Raw genomic sequence first — 20,716 nt, forward strand, 5'->3', positions numbered from 1 at the left:
AGGACCCAAGTATTACAGAGGGTTTGAAGATAAGCCACAGAAATAGATGAGAGAGAAGCTGGGAGAAAGAAGCTTGGAGAAACCTGGTGCACACTGGTAGTAAAAAACAGCTTAGTGACTTGGACAGATATAGTTTTGGGGTTCTACAACATGCTACAGGAGAAAATACTGAATTTTATTGGAAATAATTATTTCTTCTGCGATAACACGTGGCAAGCCATAACCCGTGCTATCTGACAACAAAACCAGGGAGTACAAAGATCATCCCTGCAGCAACAAATCATCTGTAAAAGTGTGAATCTTCTCAGGAAATTCTGCTTCCAGCTGGCTGGAGAAGAGCCATTTCCACCCCAACCCCTGTGTCAGCCCTGCCTGATGGCCAGGCTGTCACAGCCTGCCTCCCCACCTGCCCCAGGAGCCAGCCCAGCTCTGCTGCTGCCTGGGCTCTGCACACTCTGTTGCTCCAGCAAAGGGAGCTTGTGTTTGCCCACACACACTCACAGCCTAAGGAACACCTCGGTCACATGCAAACCCTGGTGTTTCTGTCAGCTTTGCACCGCTCAGGTGCAGTGAGGAGTGCCATGTGTCACACAGGTGACACGGGATCCCCGCCGACAGCCCGTGTCCTTACGGGGGGACGCCTCAATGGCCCTGGCAATGCAACTGTCTCACATCATTTCACCTCCTCAGCAGAGGGTTTTGGACAGCTATCAAAACAAAAAGAATCAGATATCTGTAACAATGCAGATGTTAAGTAGTTGGGAAAAAAAAAAAAAATTAAAACCACAGAAAAGCTAATGCTTGCAAAGGGTTAGCTCAGATCAGAGTTTGGCCTGCAGGTTCACACCTTTAATTATTTACTTTTTAGTTTACTTTTTAATCTACTTATTTAATAATTATTGTTAATTATTACAAACATTATCAACCTTGAGAAGTGATGCCTGGGCTTACTGAGAATATTTTATCCATTCCTTATGTTAAGCAAAAACTCTGTAAGTTTGTTAGGTTTCGTTTTTTGGTGAGTAAAATAGTGTTCCAAGTGAGAAAAGAAAAAAAAGATAAAAAAAGAAAAAGGAAAAAAGAGAAAAAAAAAAAAAAAAGATAAAAAAGAAAAAGGAAAAAGACAAAAAAAATAAAAAGGATTAAAAAAAAAAAAAAAAAAACACACCAAAAAACCCAACCCAAACCTATCCTGCCAAAAATCTGCACCCCAAGCAAGGTAACTACTCTGCTAACAAATTACTCCACTGGAACCTCACCATATGTTGCTTGCACAGTATCTGTTGATATTTAGGCTTCAGGCAGCCACAGAGAGATTTAGAAAATCCTGATGCTGCAGCAGAGGTGTAAAACTTTTATTAAACACCATATTTAAGAAAATGACCTTCAAGCAAATTGCCTGGCACATATGCTCACCCTCATGCAGTGTGGTCAACTATCTTGGCAAGCCAGAGCCCCAAGACTGAAATACTGTTGAGTGCAGAATAAAACTTCAAGAGCAATATGATTTTTTTCTGTCTTTCTAGAACCTGTGCCAATGTTTTACCTGCCACAGGAGAATAAGTGTGAACATCACCTCTACCCATTTAATTTTGTCTTTCTGGCATCTACTGCAAAGGGCCTGTAGTTCAACCAGCTCAGAAACCAGCAGCTTCTTTATCAGTGAAGACATAACACTGTGACTCTCTAATATCTGCCCCGTCAATAGCCCATAACCTGTGGCCTCAGGAACATTTCTGGAGGCAAAGGGACATTCAGGCAAAGGACCACAGTGCTGTTCACTCCTTAGTCTATTTATTGAGAGAATCATGCTCTGCCCTCCAGGTCTAGTGCCATCCATTCTGATAAGGGACTCATGGGGTTTATGCACACCTCCCAGTTACCTCTGCTGCTGCGTGGAACCAGCTGGGAATAAGCACAAGGACTAACAGGGTTGTGGTTCCTGGGAACAACACACCTCCATGTCACATGAAATACCCAAATCTTCCATCTTCATGACATTCAGAAGAGCAACATGCTCTCTACTGCATATAGGCAATCACTCTCTAAATTTCTGCCTTCGAACACTTTTTCTAGAAGTGATAAATCATGTTCTCTTGGAAAAATGTCACAAAAATTAATTAGCACACTATAAATAACATGCAATATCTGGACACTAATTTAATGAAAGCCTTTGCATAGAGATGTTTCTGACAGTTATTTAGGTTAAAAATTTTATTCCAAGTCCTACATTTACAAATAATATTTATTCATTAAAGATAATTAAGAATTATGAAAAATAGAATGTCTTAGCTATAAACAACATTTTTAAAAAACCAAAAACCTGACATGTTTTTAAATCTAAAAATTTTGTGTCAAAGTTTCTGTTTATTCCTTTCCAGCCTCATTGGTTTTCTGTCAGTCCCAGTTATGATCTACTATATGCAAAGTAAAGCAAAACATATCTATCTAAAAAGCAGTTTAAAATTCTTGAGAAGTTTGAAAAAAAACTATCTTACCCTATTTACTATTTTCAAACAGGTATCTATTCATCTTCAAGTGTCAGCTGGGACTGACAATTTTCATTTAGTTGTTGTTTTTGTTTTGTTTTGCTTTGTTTCACTAAGGAAGAAGCAAACCTGAAAATTGAATTGGGAGGGAGAGCTGAAGATAAAGAAATTCTTACCAAAATTCTTTCGACCACAAAGTAATTAATTTTAACTTACTCTTCAACAGCAGTTTAACTCCTATGCCAGCAGATACAAAAGATACTAATTTCATAATACATCAGAAAATAAAAAACAAATTACTTCTGCTTATGTCTGTCTATGATTGTACAACATGACGTGGAACTGAGCTGGTTTTCTGTGGAGAAAAGTTTTGGTCTTTACTGGGAAGACCAGTAATTTCTTATTCCCAGAACTGACCTTTGTTTCTTAGAGGGTCTAACACATAAAGCTTTGTGTCTTACACATTTAATGCTTGTCTTGTATAAAGCCCTGTGATCAAAGTCAAGACACATTTACAAGTTAGATCTTTCTGATTCTGAGGACACTGCAAACTTGTATCATCATTCTGAAAAGGACATATTTAAGCAGCTTCTGTAAGGGTCAGTGATAGATAAAAGAAAACCCGCTAATAAAAGAGAGGCAGAAATAAAATAGGGATAAGTAGGGGCATTGTGGCTCCGACAGCCAGAAGAACAATCAGGACAGATTATTGGCCTCTTCTCTTTCAGCCTCTTCAACACAAGACTGGCTTGAAAAACTGATCTTATTTAAAGAGGTTGAATGGAAGTAAAATGCCTACTCCATATGGGTAATCACTACTCTCTTCATCCTTTGAGTCTGAGTCCTTACTGAATTATGTCCTTCAGCTGGTCAGGAAATTCTCTAATGAAACGCAGCCCCAGAGCTGGAGGAGGGGTCATGTGCTGACTATAGAAATTCCTGTGCAAGGTGTCACATGAACCAGAAAGTGAAATCAGGCAGCCACACTAATCTGTGCTCACACTACCTACTACAAGTCTTGAAAGCCTGCTGGTACAAGTATTTTAAGTTCTTTATAATTTTCCCAGGAGAAGAGAAAATTCAGGTCATATGATTATGAACTTCACCATCACACCATAAATACATCAGAGTGAATTCCGTCCCATCTTCCAAGAAAATTATTACAGGGTCATTGTCATGGTAGTACAGACTCTGTTATGAAATACCTGAAACACAAATCTCCACCTACAATTGGCTCTTACCCCATTGAACTCACATGGAAGACATAGCCCAAGGAGAAAATAATCATCTGCCAGCTAATTATGTTACTTTTGTTACCATTACTGATGTTTTGTGACAAAGTCACACTCACAGGCCCTGAGCCATATTGCTGTTCCCTCCCTGCAGTTATGTCATCTCTGTGGCACCAGACCACCCTGTTTCACAGCACCCATAGATGGCAAAGAACTATTTTCATCTCGCAGATGGGGAATAAGTAAAACAAAATATTGCAATAATAAAGATGATGATGGTTGCTGGAATTTTTTGCATAATATGTAGGTCTTTAGAAATTACTCTTGCCAGTGGTTGTCTATTCCACTCTTTGTTCTCACTTTTGATCTAAAAGCTTTTTGTAAATACATTTCTCCTCCCTGCCTGCTCCTTAGTTTAAGGATATATTCTTCCTTGTTTATATTATTATCTTGAAGGTTTTTATATATAGAGCATGACTAAAGTCTTCCCTCTTCTGAACTACATACACTTGGCTTTTTTAACCTTTTCCAAAGACTTACTCTAGAAATTTTAGATATTTAAAGAGATCCCTGTCTTTTCTCCTGTTCCTTCATACTCTCATCCTTCCTAACAAGCTGAAGAGAGAAGTCAAATGCACTATAAAAGGTGTATACAAGTCTACATTTAATGTCCCAAATTTGCATGTTTTACGATCAAGACTTTTCTAAGAGTGTAATTATTCTGCACAGGTAGGCAAAACATGGTGAAATAGATTGATTTTCAAACTGACTGAATGGTTAATTTTACAAAAGTCTGACCTCAAACACAGAAGCCTAGAGCATTCTGGGAAATGCATAGATTCTTATCTAAACACTTTGTTTCATTTCAAAGACTTTTTCTTTATTTCTGAGAGAATGTTTGTTTCCTGTAATGTTGTCACTTATCCACCTCATATCAGCTGTCTCCTTTTTTGCTTGTCAGCACCTTCCAAATAGCTCTTCTTCCCCCCCAAAATTATATATTCTTCTCTCAAAATGATTACTTTTAATGAATAAACAATAAGAACATTGCACAGGTCTTTTCCTAGACTTTCCAAGATACTGTGCAGCAAGGTCAGCTTTGTTCATTCGGTACAGTTTGAGATGCTCAAGTATCTAGGTGCTGTTTAAATGGATGATTTTAGACTTTGATTATGCATCTTCATAGCAATTTCTCCTTCCATTTTCTTTTGCTAAAAATGATTAAATTTAATTTAAAATGTTTGATTTAACAGTATTTTCAGTTACTTCCATAATGCCATTTGAAATATTTTGTAATAAGTGATACAGCTTACATATTTTCCCAGAACAGAGCAATGATTTGGTATCTCCCTTTGTCAGCCTCTGTTCTAATTCTTTTTCGTTTGTTTTTATTTTATATATATATATATGTATTTTCTCTTCCCTTAAAATACTTAAAATATTTCTTCTGACACTTAAATTGTGCTGGTTTTGGGTGCATTAGAGCTAATTTTTTTCATAGTATCTGGTCGGGGGCTGTGTTTTGGGTTTTTGCTGGAAACAGTGCTGATAACTCCGATATTTTCTTACTGAGCAGTACTTGTACAGCATCAAGGCTCTTTCAGCTTCTCACCTCATACCAGAGAGGATGCTGGAGGTGCACAGGTATTTGGGAGGGGACAGGGCTGGGACAGCTGGCTCTGATGGACCCATAGGGTATCTCAGACCAAAATGCCTCATGCATAAAAAGAAGGGGAAGAAGAAAAAAAAGGAGGAGACGTTTGAAGTCATGACACTTGTTTTTCCAAGTGACCACTAAACATGATGGAACTCTGCTTTCCTGGGGATGGGTGAACACCTGCTGCCCATGAGAAATGGGGAATTAATTCTTTGTTTTGCTTTGCTTGTGCGCACAGCTTTTGCTTTCCCCGTTAAACTGTCTTTATCTCAACCCATGAGTTTTCTCACTTTTACTCCTCAGATTCTCTCCCCCACCCCAGCAAGGGGCAGGGTGAGGCTCAGTTGCTGGCTGGGGTCAAACCATAACAATCACTCCCACAGATTCAGAGGCTGTCCCTTTAGAACTCTAAAATATCTTCTGCCGGGAGCTGCACATTTACAGACTGTGTAAGTCTAACTAACACTCCTCTCATTATTCCTGGGGGATATGCAAAGGTGACAGCTTGACAACTGCTGGGGGATAAAGAAGTTCAAAGGTTCTGAGGTTGGGGACATGGCTGGCTGATGAAAACTGAGTAGTCATCTTTTCTATTGACCCACGGTCTTAAAGACATACATTAAAATCAAAAGAATTGGAATTTGTGTTTAGTTTTCAGGATTCTGCTTGACCAAGTCTTTTTTCAAGTTTTCCTGTTGTAGACCCTATAGTCTTTGAGTTTTTTGGGGAGTTTTTTTATATACTATTTTACCATTTCTTGACATTTTCCAAGTACAGAATCTGAATCCCTTTGTATTCCACAACTGCTGTGATAACGTGCCATCTCCTTCTTTTACTTTCCCTCTTTTCCCCACTTCCTGTAAATTTCTCTGTATAGTCTTTTGAGACACAACTGTCAGACATGTTCAGCTATAATCTACACTGTTTTTAAACTCTTACTGATTACTAAAATCTGTGTGATAAATGTGCCCCTTGGGATAAATTTATAAATCCAGAAAAAGGAAACACATCTTAAACAAAAGAAAAAAGCTGAGTTGCCTTTATAGTTCACTCATTCAAGAAATATTGTTTTTATAGTTCTTACCATAGCAGCACATTCATATAAAAAACCTTCTTGAATTCTATACAAAATATCTGAATGCTTCTGAGCAATGGTTAAGTCTTCATTAAGTCTATTGATCTGTTCAGACTGAGGTGGGATTTTAGTCTGACAAAGCTCCTGGTATGTTTTTCATACCAGATTTTATATCCAAAAGAAATCTTTTTAAATGTAAATTAATTACTAGATTCAGGTTCAAATTGCATGCAGATCAGATGAGTTGCTTCCTTAAAAGTTTGACACTAATCTCATTACATTTACAGTATTTTGTTAAAAATGGTCTCATTCTCTTGACTGGGCTCCATAGCCACCTATCAGCTTTGATCCACGAGGAACTGTCATGAATTTAGCAGCAACAGCATAGTCCAAGAAGAATTACCAGGACCACTGCATGCCTGAGGAAGATGACAAGCTGAGAGTGAATAAATCCAGAACTAGGTACCAGAACACTAGTGTTATGATCAACTGCCTTCCAGTGTAAATGGAACAGAGTGCTTCTTCTCACTTTTATTTATCTGTGGAGAAAAGGTGCTCAATCTTTCCAGCTGCTGAAAGACAAAGAGAAGTTTCAGAGAAAAAACTGTGACAGTTTGTACAGGAGTGTCTCTGTTTAGTAACACCTGAATCACACTGCAACTAATTTTCCCCGCTGCTAAGGAAAGCTTGTGTCATATAAATATATTTTATGTTGGCTTTTTTTAATGTTGGTTATAATGGAATTGAAGAGAAGTATTTATATATATGTAGGCAGTAGTCTGTGGAACATTTAAATAGTGCCCACTACTTTAAAATCTTTGTGCTTTACAATCTGAAATTAATTTAGCACCCCTGTGCTTTTAGTCTTTACAGTTCAGAAGAGAGACTCGAGGAAACCAGTCCCAGTCTAAGGCTACAGAGGAAGCACTTGGATATCTACAGATTCGGGCAACTCCTCCTTCCTTGCAGGGATAGAACAAATATGTCCTTACAGCACAAAAGAAGTGCATGACTTTTTTTGTCACGATGCTCGATGTCAGAACTGGGTGAGAGCAGTTGCTGTGAAATTCGATTTTGTACATCACACACAAGTTCAGGAATGAATCTCATCTGCCAGCTCCCTTTACTGGCTAAGTTGCATAACAAATGCACTGAGGACACAGCTAAGGTTCATCCCCTCTCACCCCTGCACTTTTTTATGTTCCTTGTGCAGGACAAGGAAGCAGCATCAGGAGGAACAGCAAGAGTACTGCAGAAATAGAGTCACTGGCTGGCTGGCTGCAGTTAGCTCACATCTACAGGAGGTGACAAAGCACATTAAAGAGGATGGAAAAGATTGAGAGAGACAGCCAGTGACACCTCCAGCAAGTATTTAGGAATGCCTCCAGCCATCCTTCAGAGGTGGCCACGTGCACGTCAGACACTGCAGCTGACTCTCACAGCTGCCCTGGGATTGCTCTCCAGCAACATCAGCAACACTTGCACCGTGTCCAGAACTGACACTCTGCTCTTGAGAGACTTAAGAATTACAGTGGGACTGGGGGCCACTAAAATTAATACTTTTGTCAATGCTAGAAAGCATGGATGGAAACCCTGCCCATGCTGCTGCTCTCAGTGTGCATTTCAGTCCTTCTAGATGCCAGACTGACACTTTGACAAGCAGCAAATGTCTCCTGATGAAAACCATTAAAAACGTGGTGACTGTTTATGAAGTGCTACGTTTTGGAATGTCACCCTAAGCCACACTGTATCAACAGCTCCAGAAGAGATCCTCTTTGGGGCTCTTGCTGGAACTAGGAATAGAAAAATCTTTGACACCTCTTGAAAAAGTTGAATGTTCAACACCAAAAGCTAACACATAAAGTGCAGTGAACACAAAGCTGTGCTGTCTTGCCACCCTTTTTCAGCTGTCCTTTGAGAGCTACACAGTTCTGGAGTTCCAGGGCTGCACTTCTAGGCAGTCCTCACATGGCCTGTAAGCCCGGGAGAAATACATTTACTGTCTGTTGCCTGCTGTAACATCACGACTTAGGGACAAACCAATCTTCCACAAAGGACATATCTAAGAAGCATTTGTGCTGCTGTGTGATTAGTTTTATGAATTTGACTTCTTAATGTGAAAAAAGCATCTAAGTAGTTGAATTACAGAAGTTACTTATGTATTTATCCTTCGGTTCTTAGCAATTTCAGAGATCTAGATTAAATTTCTTAATCAAACAACCCAAGATTAGTTTGAGCACAATTGATTCATAAGATCTTACAAACCTCTCCTTAGAAACTGCAAACTTGCTTTGCTTAAGTTGTTGCCCTGCCAGGTGGCAACTCTCCTAGCAAGTGTCCCTTTAATCCTCCCCATCCTACCCCTACAGTTTCAAGGCATGAAATAAAACCGTATGTGTTTGGACAAGCCCCAGGTGGGAGTCTCTGTAAGCGCTCCACTGAGCCCTCAGCAGAGACACAGCTCTGGCATATGCACTCTTCTCTTAAGAAGATCATGCTGCTTGAGGATTTGCCACTCCTGTGCCTCAGCCACCAAGGGATTAATTCTTGAACTGGAAATGTGATGTTATGGTCAGAGAAGTTTGCAAACAAGGCAATAAGTAAAAAGGCTATCCATGTTTAAGGTGAGTGGCTGGACACAGAGTACTTTCCTGTGGGGTTCTCTGTTTCCTTTCCCTGGTGGCAGCAGGGCCCAGAAGGTTTATACATGACTATTTCAGTTGTTCTGCATTTGTGTCTATAGCTGATGGGTTCACAGCTGTGCTGATGCTGACATTTCAGTTCAGCATCATACACTGCTCTGAGTAGTTTCCCCAGGACAGAGGCACACAGGTGTCAAGTACAACTGGTGGTTGCACTTCGAGTTAAGTGTTCCCTGAAAAACAGACAGGGTAGTTCCTCAGTTAAAGTTTTGCTAGAGAGAGCATAGTTTACACTGCATTTGAGATGTTCTGGCCTCTATGAATATATACTCCCAGGGGAAATCTGTGAACCTATAGCAGACTTGCTCTGCCTTTTGCAACCTTCCATACCACTGACACCCTGGTACAGCTGTTGGATCAGCACTGGCTCTCCAGCACCCGGGAGCAGGATGGCAGAGCTGTAGCCAGCCACCCTTTGCCACACTCAGGGACACTTGGGTAGATCCCACCCTCTGACCATCACCTGCTGAAAAATGCTGTGCACATGTACATCATGTCATAGCATTGAGACAAATGTTCTAAATAAATCCGCAGTTAAATACTCAAGACTCTGCATCTATAAATTGTTTTTTATAAGCACACATAATTACATTATCTGCACACAGTTGTTTGCTGCTTTCTCTTAATAGATATAATAATTTCAATTTTTAAGACCTGTTTTCCTGAAGTATCAACTCTTTCATTTTCTTAGGAGAGGTATCTGAGTTTTAGCCTGGAATGGAGAAAGTTTTGTGTGTGAACGATAGCTTTACAAAATAGAACAAAGGGAGGTGTCAGAAGAGACCTAGGGTAGGGTTTTTTCATCAAAGAGTAATGTCCCTAACAGCTAAACTAGTCTCAATCTCCAACACAAAGAAAAACCATATAGAAACATGAGTTTTTAAAAAGCCCCCCTTTTTTTTTTTCCAGAAGGAAAGGAAAACGGGACGCATATGTCTGACCTACAGGTTCTGAGAGCCTGGAAATCCTAAACCAGAAATTACAGAAAAATGATACTGTGTAATTGCCACAGCACAGGTTTGCACTCAGACATGAGGATCACAGCTCTTCCTCGCTTCTTAAAACCACCATCCAGCCCATCTGTTTTCTGAACCCTTCACTTTGGCAGCACTGAATTTGGCCTCTTCCATGAAACTCTTGCCATGAAGAATTCTATTTCATGGGATACAAACCCAAAATACTGCTGCACTAAAAGTATGGCACCTCACAAGAGGATGATTTTGTTCAGTATTACCTTTAAAAAGCAGTGACTAGAATTCAGCAATGAGAACATATACTACTTTCATGCTAACAAATAGAATACTTTATATACTCCCAGCCTGAAGGTGTGAAATTGCTTAAATATAAATTCTAGTAATACTAAAGTACTATTAAATGAGAGTAGAGAAAACCTTTTAAAACTATCCAGCCCTTTGGAAAACAAACACTTTGTTTGCTTAAGGAACTGCCATGTAGCTTGGGAGGATAATTCTCATGTATCATATAAGATGCAAAATCTCCATTATTTATACAGCTAGCTGTTAGTCACAGGTCTGTTTTGAAAACAGTGAAGGGCTCCTTCTCTCTGTGGGAAAATCATAACTGACTGTGCTTTTGTCAAGATTTATACTTGTAATCTTTGACTCTGCTATCTGAAAAAGCCTGAGGCTTGTGAACAATCCCTGCAACTGCTCTGGCCAGGTTCTAATGACCAGCATAGAAAAGGGAGATAAAACCTTCCTTGTGCCCAAAATGTATATACAAAAGTGTCACTTCAGAAACTAGCTCAGCATAACAGATTATCCACTCTTGCTGCTAGAGTTCCTCCTCTCTTCACTTCGACAAACACATTTGTGTCACTAGCAGCACTGCAAACCATCCTCACCTAATGCTACAGAATGCCAGGGATTCTTTTTTGTTCCATATATTTGCACTTCAAGCGCAGTATTACCAAGCATGTAACATGATCAGATGGTCTATTTTTATCAACAATCTTAGTCATTCTGCTCTCAAAGTACCCATATATCCTCTCTGTAACCCTCTTAGATCCTTAATCCAGTTATAGGCACTGTTTCTTATCCCCAGTTTCATCCCAGGAAATAGCTATATGGATAGAAATATCAAAAGATAGATAGATAGATAGATAGATAGATAGATAGATAGATAGATAGATAGATAAGACAAACAGGTAGATAAGAAAGGGTGTTTTTATTAGAAAGATAGTTTCCTAACTCATACAAAATAAATGGTTAGATTTTGGTTTTTTTCTCCCTTATCTTTTGCTAGGAGCTGTTTTAGTATGAGTCCTCCTGAAAAAGCAAACTTTTTTTTTCACTTTTGTGATATGCAGTACAATGGAAAATTTTTCACCTAATTCTGATAGGGACCTGATTTAATGTTCTTGGGGGTTAATGGAAAAATCATTCATATAATGGAAAAATCATTCATAAAATATCATAAATATTTTTTATTCTATTTATAAAATGTATCTACAGTATGAAACACAAAGGTGAAAGTAAAGTATGTGTATTCTGCCCTGGATAAAGGGCAAAGAAAAACCATGTAGACATACAGCCACAGCACACTCCTGTATGTTGTGACAATGCTCACCAGAGGGACTACCACCTTTTCTGTCTAGTAAACACCAGGCTGGTAAGATAAAATTCAGCAGAAAAGTTCTTCTTGCTGTATTCATTAAATGATGTGCCAAAGGCAGAAAGAATCGAGCCAGGTCTCTAGCAAGCTAAAAAAACCACCCTCCTACAGCGAAAATAAATTTGGAGGACTGAGGAGAGAATAAACTTCTGGCTAAAAAAACCCATAGTGCTACAGTGGAAAAAAAAATAAATAAATAAAAGAAGAAAACCGAGGAGAGATTAAAATTCTAGATATTAGATGCACAAGAATTTTCAAAGAAGCAGTTTTGCATTCCAAGCTGGCGGCTCACACCACAGCAAAGACATGTTTGCCTACACCTGTAACTGCTGGTTACAGCAGGAACTGTAACAGCTCTGGTTATCTGTAACATCATCAGCTCATGGCAACTCTTGTCTGCTCCTTTGAGAAGTCACAGTCAGATTACGTGAGTTCACCCTGAATAATAATCACTTTTTCTTAAATGCAAAAAGTAAAGCTCATAAGCAAGACTACTAGGCTTCAGTGGGTTCAAATTCTGATCCGTGAAATGTAAAAGAGCTCCCACCTAGAAGGTGCATTAGTTGCAGTTTGGATTTTCAGGTATAAAGCTTGAGACTATCTGCACTAAGAGACTTAGACTTATCCCAGAATCCCTTGTGCCAAATATGAAAAAGCATCCTTCCATTGGAAATGTGTCCTATCTTATACCATTTTTTCCTTTTCTCGGGGCCAGTCCTGCTATTTCACCCAGCATCCCTCTTACTTCTTTCTGGGGTTTGAATCTTGCTCTGCCAACCAGGGAAGCAGATGTCCCAGACATGGCAGAAGCTTCCAATAAACTATACCAATTTATAGAACAGTAAAAAAAGAAATAGAGAAGCAGGTTATTTCTCACGGCTGGGTATAGAAAGCACTGGTTGCCAAAAATAAAACCTTACATAAGCATAACAAACACATGCTATATTTTGCTACAGAATTTTCACAACCAGACAGACCACATGTAACCACTACAACTATCACAAAGAAGTACTACTGCCTTTCTGAACTACAGAAAGACACTGATGTCCATGTGTCCATGTGTCTTGTGTCCATGTTTAACACAATGTTTAATACACTAGAATATTAGAATTGTATTAAATAATAGAAGTGTATAACAGTCATAAAACAAAAAATCAAAGCACATCAGTATCAAAAAAGGTCTTCATCACATGCAACTCACTTGCCACAATTAGATATTACTGAATTACTATCTCCTCCTCTGTAGGCTGTGGAAGATTTCTATGAATATTAATGGCAACTGGTCACAAGGAACAGAAAGAAACTAACAGAAAATGTTTAAGATGTCTTTAATGCAGTGTTGCAGCTCTTTTTTTCCCCCCAAATATTATACGTAGAATTTTTGCAGTGGTAATATACTAAATTTAGCCAGTTAATTTTTGAGAATCAGTATTTTTGTGCCGACCTCAACCACAGGATAAAGAAAGCAACATAAAGAAAAATATCTCTTTGTGTTAAAAATACTTTGAGTGAGCACTATAAATATTCAGTACTAAGACACCTCCATTTCTCACCACATGCCTAATTTCTCTGTACAGCAAAGTAAATCCCAGCTAATCAGTATGTTTGCATTCAAATTTCTTCCATAAGGAAAAATTCACAGGAAAATGTGCAGCTACTTATGTCCGAAAGTGTGTTCATCTAAAAATTGGAGACTGCACTTACACCTAGCCTCAGTGTTTTCCCCAATGAGGTACTGCAGCATTAACTAAACTGATAAAACAAGGGAGTTCTTTAAAAAGCAATTTTTTCTCCGTTCAGTTGCAAAAGCCTTTCTTGACAACCATAATTTCTGAAACATGACTGCTAATAGTATTCTTCAGGCTGTAGGATAATCAGGGTGGGTTTTTTTAAGAATTTTAAAGAAAGCTTACAGTGGAATAAATTGATAAATGTTTAAAAGAAACACCCTTCTGGAGCTTAGCTGGTTAAGAGAAATACTAAATCAGTGCTTGCTGATTGCTGAAGCCAACTGACGGGTGGCTTCTATATTTAGGATCCTCCTTACACCTGTCAAGAGACAGAGAGAGACAGCCAGCGAAAAAGAAAGAGTGTGTGCACCAGAGCAAGCAATCCAGAGACCCATCTCTTGCAGCAAGCAGCTAAAAATATAAGAAACAAAGAGCAATAAAGAAAACAGAGCAAAATCTTATTATTTGTATTACCCCGGTGCTCTGTGACATGCTGTCAGCAAGCACTCGGAACAGGGTACAGACCTCATTAGTTATCAGCAACTCCAGCTCCTACAGGAAGGCACAGTGATACTCCAAGCTGGATGCAATCCAAGTGTGTCAAACCTGGGCTCCTCAGGTGGATCCCTCTCCCTGCTGCTCCTTAGTCAAAAGCCTGAGGCCTTTGCAGCAACATTTGCATTCCAAAGTGAACTCCACCAGGTATCCATCCCTGTGCTTAGCAATGTCACTGGAAATGGGCTTTCCAGCTTTGATTGGCATCTGCCTCAATCCAGGATGCTCTTCCTCAGCTAATCTGACTGCACTCCTTTCTAAACTGATGAATCAGAGGGACACGCATGAACATAACAGAAGAAAAATTAAGTAGGTTTCTTTAAATAACACTATGCAACCAATTAATAAAACAATTCTATTCCAAATTCAGATCCCCCTCTTTGTTTTAACTGAGTAGCAGTACTGCTAATCATTTCAAATGGAAGAGCATCCTTCCAGCTGTAGCAGGAACTTGCTTTCAACACATGGATGCTACCTGCCTCCCACCTGAGATCCACCATTCCTTTCAAATTTTTGATCTCCCAGTAAACAGAAATATTTGGGTTTATACAAATTAGGGATAAAGAAATAGTGTTGCTGAGAAGTAGAGAACATCATTCTCTTTTTACACATATATCTAAATGCTACATGGTAATTCCTAAACAAAGAAACCAAACGACACTCCACCTTCCCTGACTCAAAACAATCCAGGTAAACCTTTTAAAAATATCTGACGCAGCCTGCATTCTTTCTCGGAAAAGGAAGCCAAATGGCTTTAAGTATTCCCCAGTGTTCAATAAACTACATCTATTGCTGGCCAAGCTTAATTTATGCTTCAGTAACGATTATTTTCTCAGAAAATAAATGGAAAAGCCTTTTTTCCCTTTAATAGCAGAAGAAATCCGTATTTATTTGTTAAAAATTAACAATGTGGGTGTATGAGTGTGAGAAAATGATCAATCCTCATGAAAAATGTTAAATATTTCTAAATGTGGATGCTTCAGTTTGGACACACAGCACAGGAAGAAATTGCAGAAATAACTCTGACTCTTCTCATAAGTAACCATAATTATTTGCCTACCACTAGTAGTAGTTTTAACCACTAGTCAGTAGTTACACTTATCTGCTAAGTGTACATAACTAATTTTTATGTAGATATTAACTTTAATTACACAGAGGCAAGAGGCAGATGAATATAAAAACACATGGAAGATAATGAACTTGCATTCAGCTCAATAAAGACCTAAAGGCTCACAGAGGAAATCTCTGTATGAACCACACACATGTACAGTAGTTCTGTGTACCTTAATGTCACAGGAATAATTTCAAACTGTGTAGGGTAAAAAATATGGGTTTGCCTGTATCAACACGAATGTTGCCATCTACATCCATGCATCTCCCTCACAGATTAAAAGACAGAGGAGAATGATTTAATAGAATCAGAGAATGATTCAATACTTTGGAGAAAACAGAATTCAGAGCAAGGGCATGTCATGGTGCCTGGCATGGTGCAGAGTGGCAGTGATGTGTGGTGTGGATCAATTAGGAGAGGCAGAGATAACCATGCCACATATCTAAGGTCACACATTCACTAGCTCCTTGTAAAAGGACTTTTTATAACTTTAGGTTTGAAGTACAGTTTATATTTTTTAAAAACTTTTCTTTGTTCTTTTTAGGTTTTTTTTTTTTCCTTGAAGGTCATGCAGATTATTATTTAATCTTTGTAATTCTGCAGTTAAGAATATTCTACAAGTTATCCCATAAATTCACAATGGGGAAATACGATAGTGCTGTATAGTCTCAGTAACACTGCCAGCACAGAGAAATACAGCAAAACATGTACCAACAATTACAACATATCACACGCTATTCCCACCCAAACCAATGGATCTCAGTGTACTCACACACAGAATGTGAGCCTGAACAGCAATCAACATTTCATGGAAACTGAGAAACAGAAATTTAAGTTTCTTCCATTGATCACAGTCAGTAGACAAAATGGGTCCATACTTGATTTATCACAAAAAATAATGCATCTTCTTCAAAAATTAGCTGTGTCCCATCCTACAAAAATTTTCTTCCTATCTGTTGCACGGCCTGACTGTTCAGAAATATTCACATGCGAAAACAACCACAGCATAACAATGCTAAGAGAAAGATCCATGAAGTTTTATGAAGTCCTAAAGGGTGACAACATACATTTACAAAGCACTGAGAGCATTGTAGTAAATAGTGGGCAAACTACTGCTCTGTCCTACCTGTCACTAATGGAATCATCTATGGCAGACATTATACCATTCTCCTGGGTACTAAGCTACGTCTCTCCTATATTGATAACTGCAATGAACACATAGATGAAAAAAATTATAGAACAATTTGGCTGTCTTGCTTGATGTTAGAGGTGCACACACATTAGTATACATAACATTACCACTGCCATTACTTACTCCCCTACAGGTATTATTAAGGAAAACCCTCAGGGGACATAAAATACATTGCTTTATCATTACTAGGGATGCTGTTTCCCTAAAAAACCTTCTGAATAAGGATCTCTGCCTCATTCTCATAAGTTTGTGTCACACAGAATCTGCAGTGATAGAGGGACTGCTCCTTTTGTTTGGAGGTTTCAAGCACTGTGTTAGTAAGAACAGAGAAATGGGTACATGACATGTGCAGTGCTGCTGTTGAAGATGTGTACACAGGAAAACTCACTCACCTGGCCTGACATAGCTCATTCACACACATCAAACTGAATTGTACGCAACAGATTCAGCCATACTAGAGAACACATCCAGAAATGCACCAGAGATATAAATAATGATGCAACAGATTATATTCTGCACATAATTTCTATGAACTTTTTTTTTTTTTTACCTCCTCTCAGGAAACAGGGGTTCCAGACCATTTCCATGGAGCTTTAGCATTATTTTGTTCCACAGCATAAGAACAGAAAAGGTCAAGTTTAACATCATTAAAAGGTATTACCTAAGACAAAAGTGAATGCCAGTCAACATCATCCTCTTTTTCTGGAGTAGATTGGCAAAAAAATATAACATCTATAGAAGCCTTTAAAATATTCAAAAAATCTTCTACTAAAAGAAGAATTCAGAAATAATGTAAAAACAGACAGAATAATAGAATAGTCTGGGTCAAAAGAACTTTTAAAGGTCATCTAATCCAACTCCCTGGAATGGGCAGGGACATCTTTAAGTGGATCAGGTTGCACAGAGCCCTGTCCAAACTGATCTCAAATGTTTCCAGGGAATATGTTTTATCAGAAATCACTTAATAATACTTTCTGTGGGTCAAGTAGCTAATTCATTACTTGATAAAAAAATCTGAAATACTACAGCAGAAATATTTTATTTAATTTCATATTATGACACCATTCCATACTTACACCTTTTAAGTGAACTTAAAAATGAAAAGAGTTTTAGTTTTTTTCCTTTTTAAAAATACATTGGTTGAAAATAAAAAAAGTTGGGGAATGGAAAAAGTACTGTCCTGCTCCCAAGTAATACAGGAGAGAGCTTTTGCTCTTTCTGATTTCTCTTCAGTACAAATTTAGAAGCTTAACATTTCAGAAGCACCACAACAGCTTTTAGAGAATGGATCCACAAGTTACTTAGTTGTAATATCAGGGCAATTTGTAATTTAACTTTCAGGCTAAAGTCTGTGAAGTAGCTAATAGCCTGAATACGCCCTCATAATTTTAATAGTAATAAGAATTCAGCCCTTTATTCTGCTTTTATACGAAACAGCAAAAATCAGCACTTATACAGCATAAGACAAACAATTGTACAAGCAATTCTCCATGCCCCCTTGAATAAATCACTGATGAAAGAGAACACTGTGTAGGAATAAAAAAGAAACAGACTGCAAAACTCTCGCATTATTGTAAATAAATGGTTTGGAAGCTTAAAATCAGTCCAACCTTACGACTTTGAAGCCATGTAAATTCAAATCAAGTCTAGTTTTGAGATGCATAGAATTGAGCTTTTCTTCTAAAAAGAAAAGGCAAGCAGCAATGACAAGTATTACATTTGTATGGAGGCACACAAGTGGTGGTGAATTACTTGAGCTGAGAGAAAAATCAGGGTGCTTTTAGATTGCTGGCCTTAAAGCTCCTCAAATTTTATTTTTTACTGTATCATTTCGATATCAGACTCTCAGAGAACTACCCCAACAATGTAAAATAATGATACTTCATTGTAAACAGCCCTTATTTTTGCATTGATTTTGTTTAGATAGACATTGAGTGCTAAAAGGATTGTGTAATTGCTACGCTCTGAAAACAGAGAGCATTATCAGCCAAGAAAACCTTCATTAGTTCATTATCCAATTTTCCCAGGTGAAAGCAATGTTGCATGGAGAGTGTGTGTGTCTGCGTCAAATCACATAGTAACAAACCACACACTGAATCTATCTCAATTACTGTTGAATTAGAAGCTCTATTTCACAGCAACAAACAATACTGTGTACCTCCTGCAGCCAAATATTTGTTTAAGAACTTTGGAGCAAAAAAAGAATTCAAAATACTGCAAGTTTCGTGGGGTTTTTTTGTTGGGTTTTTTCTGTTGGGCTTCTTCTTTGGTTTTTTAGGGCAGGTTTCTATTAAGAAAAAAATGGTTTAATTTATTAATTTGCAGACATGGTGGGAAGATTTCATTACAAGTAATGTAGAACTGCTGTATTTTAAGCAGTTTTTGAGTGATATTGTAGATGATCCTGGTTTGCAGGTTAATTTTTTGTCCATTAAGAAAGCTTTAAGTAAGTTCTCTTCAAATACACATCCCTTAGTATCAGTGTAGGAAATCTGGATCTGGTACACAAGAAAAATAACATGTAAGGTAGCTAAATTTGTTAAATTTGCATGTGGTTGCTCAAAAAATCACTGCACAATTAAAATACAGAACTAGACACACAAGAAGTTTGGGGGTTTTTTCAAACATGTAGGTAACTAGAACAGTGAGTATTTCTCTGGCATATTGCTGATATTTCCTGTTTGTTAATTTTCAGGAAAAATTTCAGCTAGAAAATAATTCCTGCCCAGTGAGAGGCTGCACCCATTATTGAAGTCACACAGCATAAAAAACATGGCAGCAACCAGCATCCTCTCTTTCTGCAGTGAAACAAGGTCCTAGTGATACAAAAAAAAAAATCCAAACATCTCAAAATATCTCTTTGAGCAGGATATCTTTATCATAGCTTTTAGGTTCAGAGAATAGCTTTGGATAATAGTTTTCTTTCAATTCTCAAAGGCAAATGCTCCTACAATCTCTCCATGTAGGGGCAACTATTACTAGTTTTACATTACAAAAGACAAGGTATTTCCTTTGCAGCTTTACCAAAAACTATCTACAAAATCCACTAGTCATACAGTGGGGTAGCATTTTGAGCAGTATTCTCAATGAAAGGTGTTTCCAGAAGATAAAAAATTACAGTTGGTTTTGTAACTGAAGAGAGGATAACAATGAAGATATTATATGGAAAACAACTTAAGGCTTAAGGCAGTTTCTCATCTTCCTCTTCTTAGTTTTCAAGTGTTAAATCTTTATAACTGGATAGCTTACTTTTTTGTTTGTTTAAGTTTTTCTAAAGGATTTTTTAAAACATTGATCATTATTTTATTCCATAGACACTTTATTCCCACGAAGTGGGACAACTGTTGAATCGAATACTATTCACGAAAACTAAATAGAGCCCCAGTTAATGAGATGTGTGGAACAAAATATTCAATCATCAATGTTTAACCTGTATTTGCAATGCTGAAAGCATCACTAATGAATACATAAAGTGTTTGTAGAAGCATGGATACATACAAGAATAATTGAACATGTCTGTCCAAGACTACCTTGCAGGCCATAAAAGTACTTTATGTACTTTATGTACTTTAAGTCTATCAATAAATGGACTTACGAAAGGCAAAACATGCTATCAGCAAAATGACTGCAAGCAAATTATTGTTCCATCCATCCACTACAGTATTTTTTATGGTCATTTGTTAACCAAAACTCTCACCATCCATGCAAGGAAGTGGTGGGTGCTTTTAATCTTAATTTTGCAGGCTGGGAGAGTGTATCTATCCTAGGAACATATATGGAAGTTAAGACGCTGGCCAAGTGCTTCAATTAGCAAAGCAGCTATCATATCAGAACTTCACCTTGTGTCCCCATAAAGCATCAATATCATCTTTCAGAGTAAATCCAGCTTCACTGGAAACAAATATGAAGTTTGTCTGTAAATTCCTTGCTGATTTTAATTCTAACGACCCAAAAACTCAAGACTTTATACCCAAAGATGAATGAAGTACTCGGTTGAGCATAATGAGGGGTTAAAATAATTTACTCCTATCATTCCTACCATTCCAAATTAAGCTCTAGAACTAATAGCTTGAGGAGGTAAAAAAACCAAAACCAAAAACAGAGCCACAAAAAAGTGCATTTGGGAAAGCCACTTAGAGTAAACCTGCACATTACTAGACATTGCAGTACTTGAAAAGGAAAGCATTTATTCCTTACAATTCTACCCCTTTTATTAATAAAATCATGTTTCTTCCTAATCTGGGGTAACATTTTTCAGTGTCTTCCAGCACATTAAGAACTTCTTTTTTACATGGATGCTTGCTCAGTGTGGCACAGACAATGAAGTGGTGTCAGAGCT

At 37.9% G+C, this 20,716-nt stretch overlaps 1 protein-coding gene across 3 annotated transcripts in view; it reads right to left on the bottom strand.

The window, feature by feature from the left end:
* Nucleotides 1–20,716, bottom strand: part of CACNA2D1 (calcium voltage-gated channel auxiliary subunit alpha2delta 1) — a 452,272-nt gene that overhangs the window by 420,406 nt on the left and 11,150 nt on the right. The window lies entirely within an intron of this gene.

Source organism: Sylvia atricapilla, chromosome 5 (assembly GCF_009819655.1).
Source record: "Sylvia atricapilla isolate bSylAtr1 chromosome 5, bSylAtr1.pri, whole genome shotgun sequence".
Taxonomy (NCBI): domain Eukaryota; kingdom Metazoa; phylum Chordata; class Aves; order Passeriformes; family Sylviidae; genus Sylvia; species Sylvia atricapilla.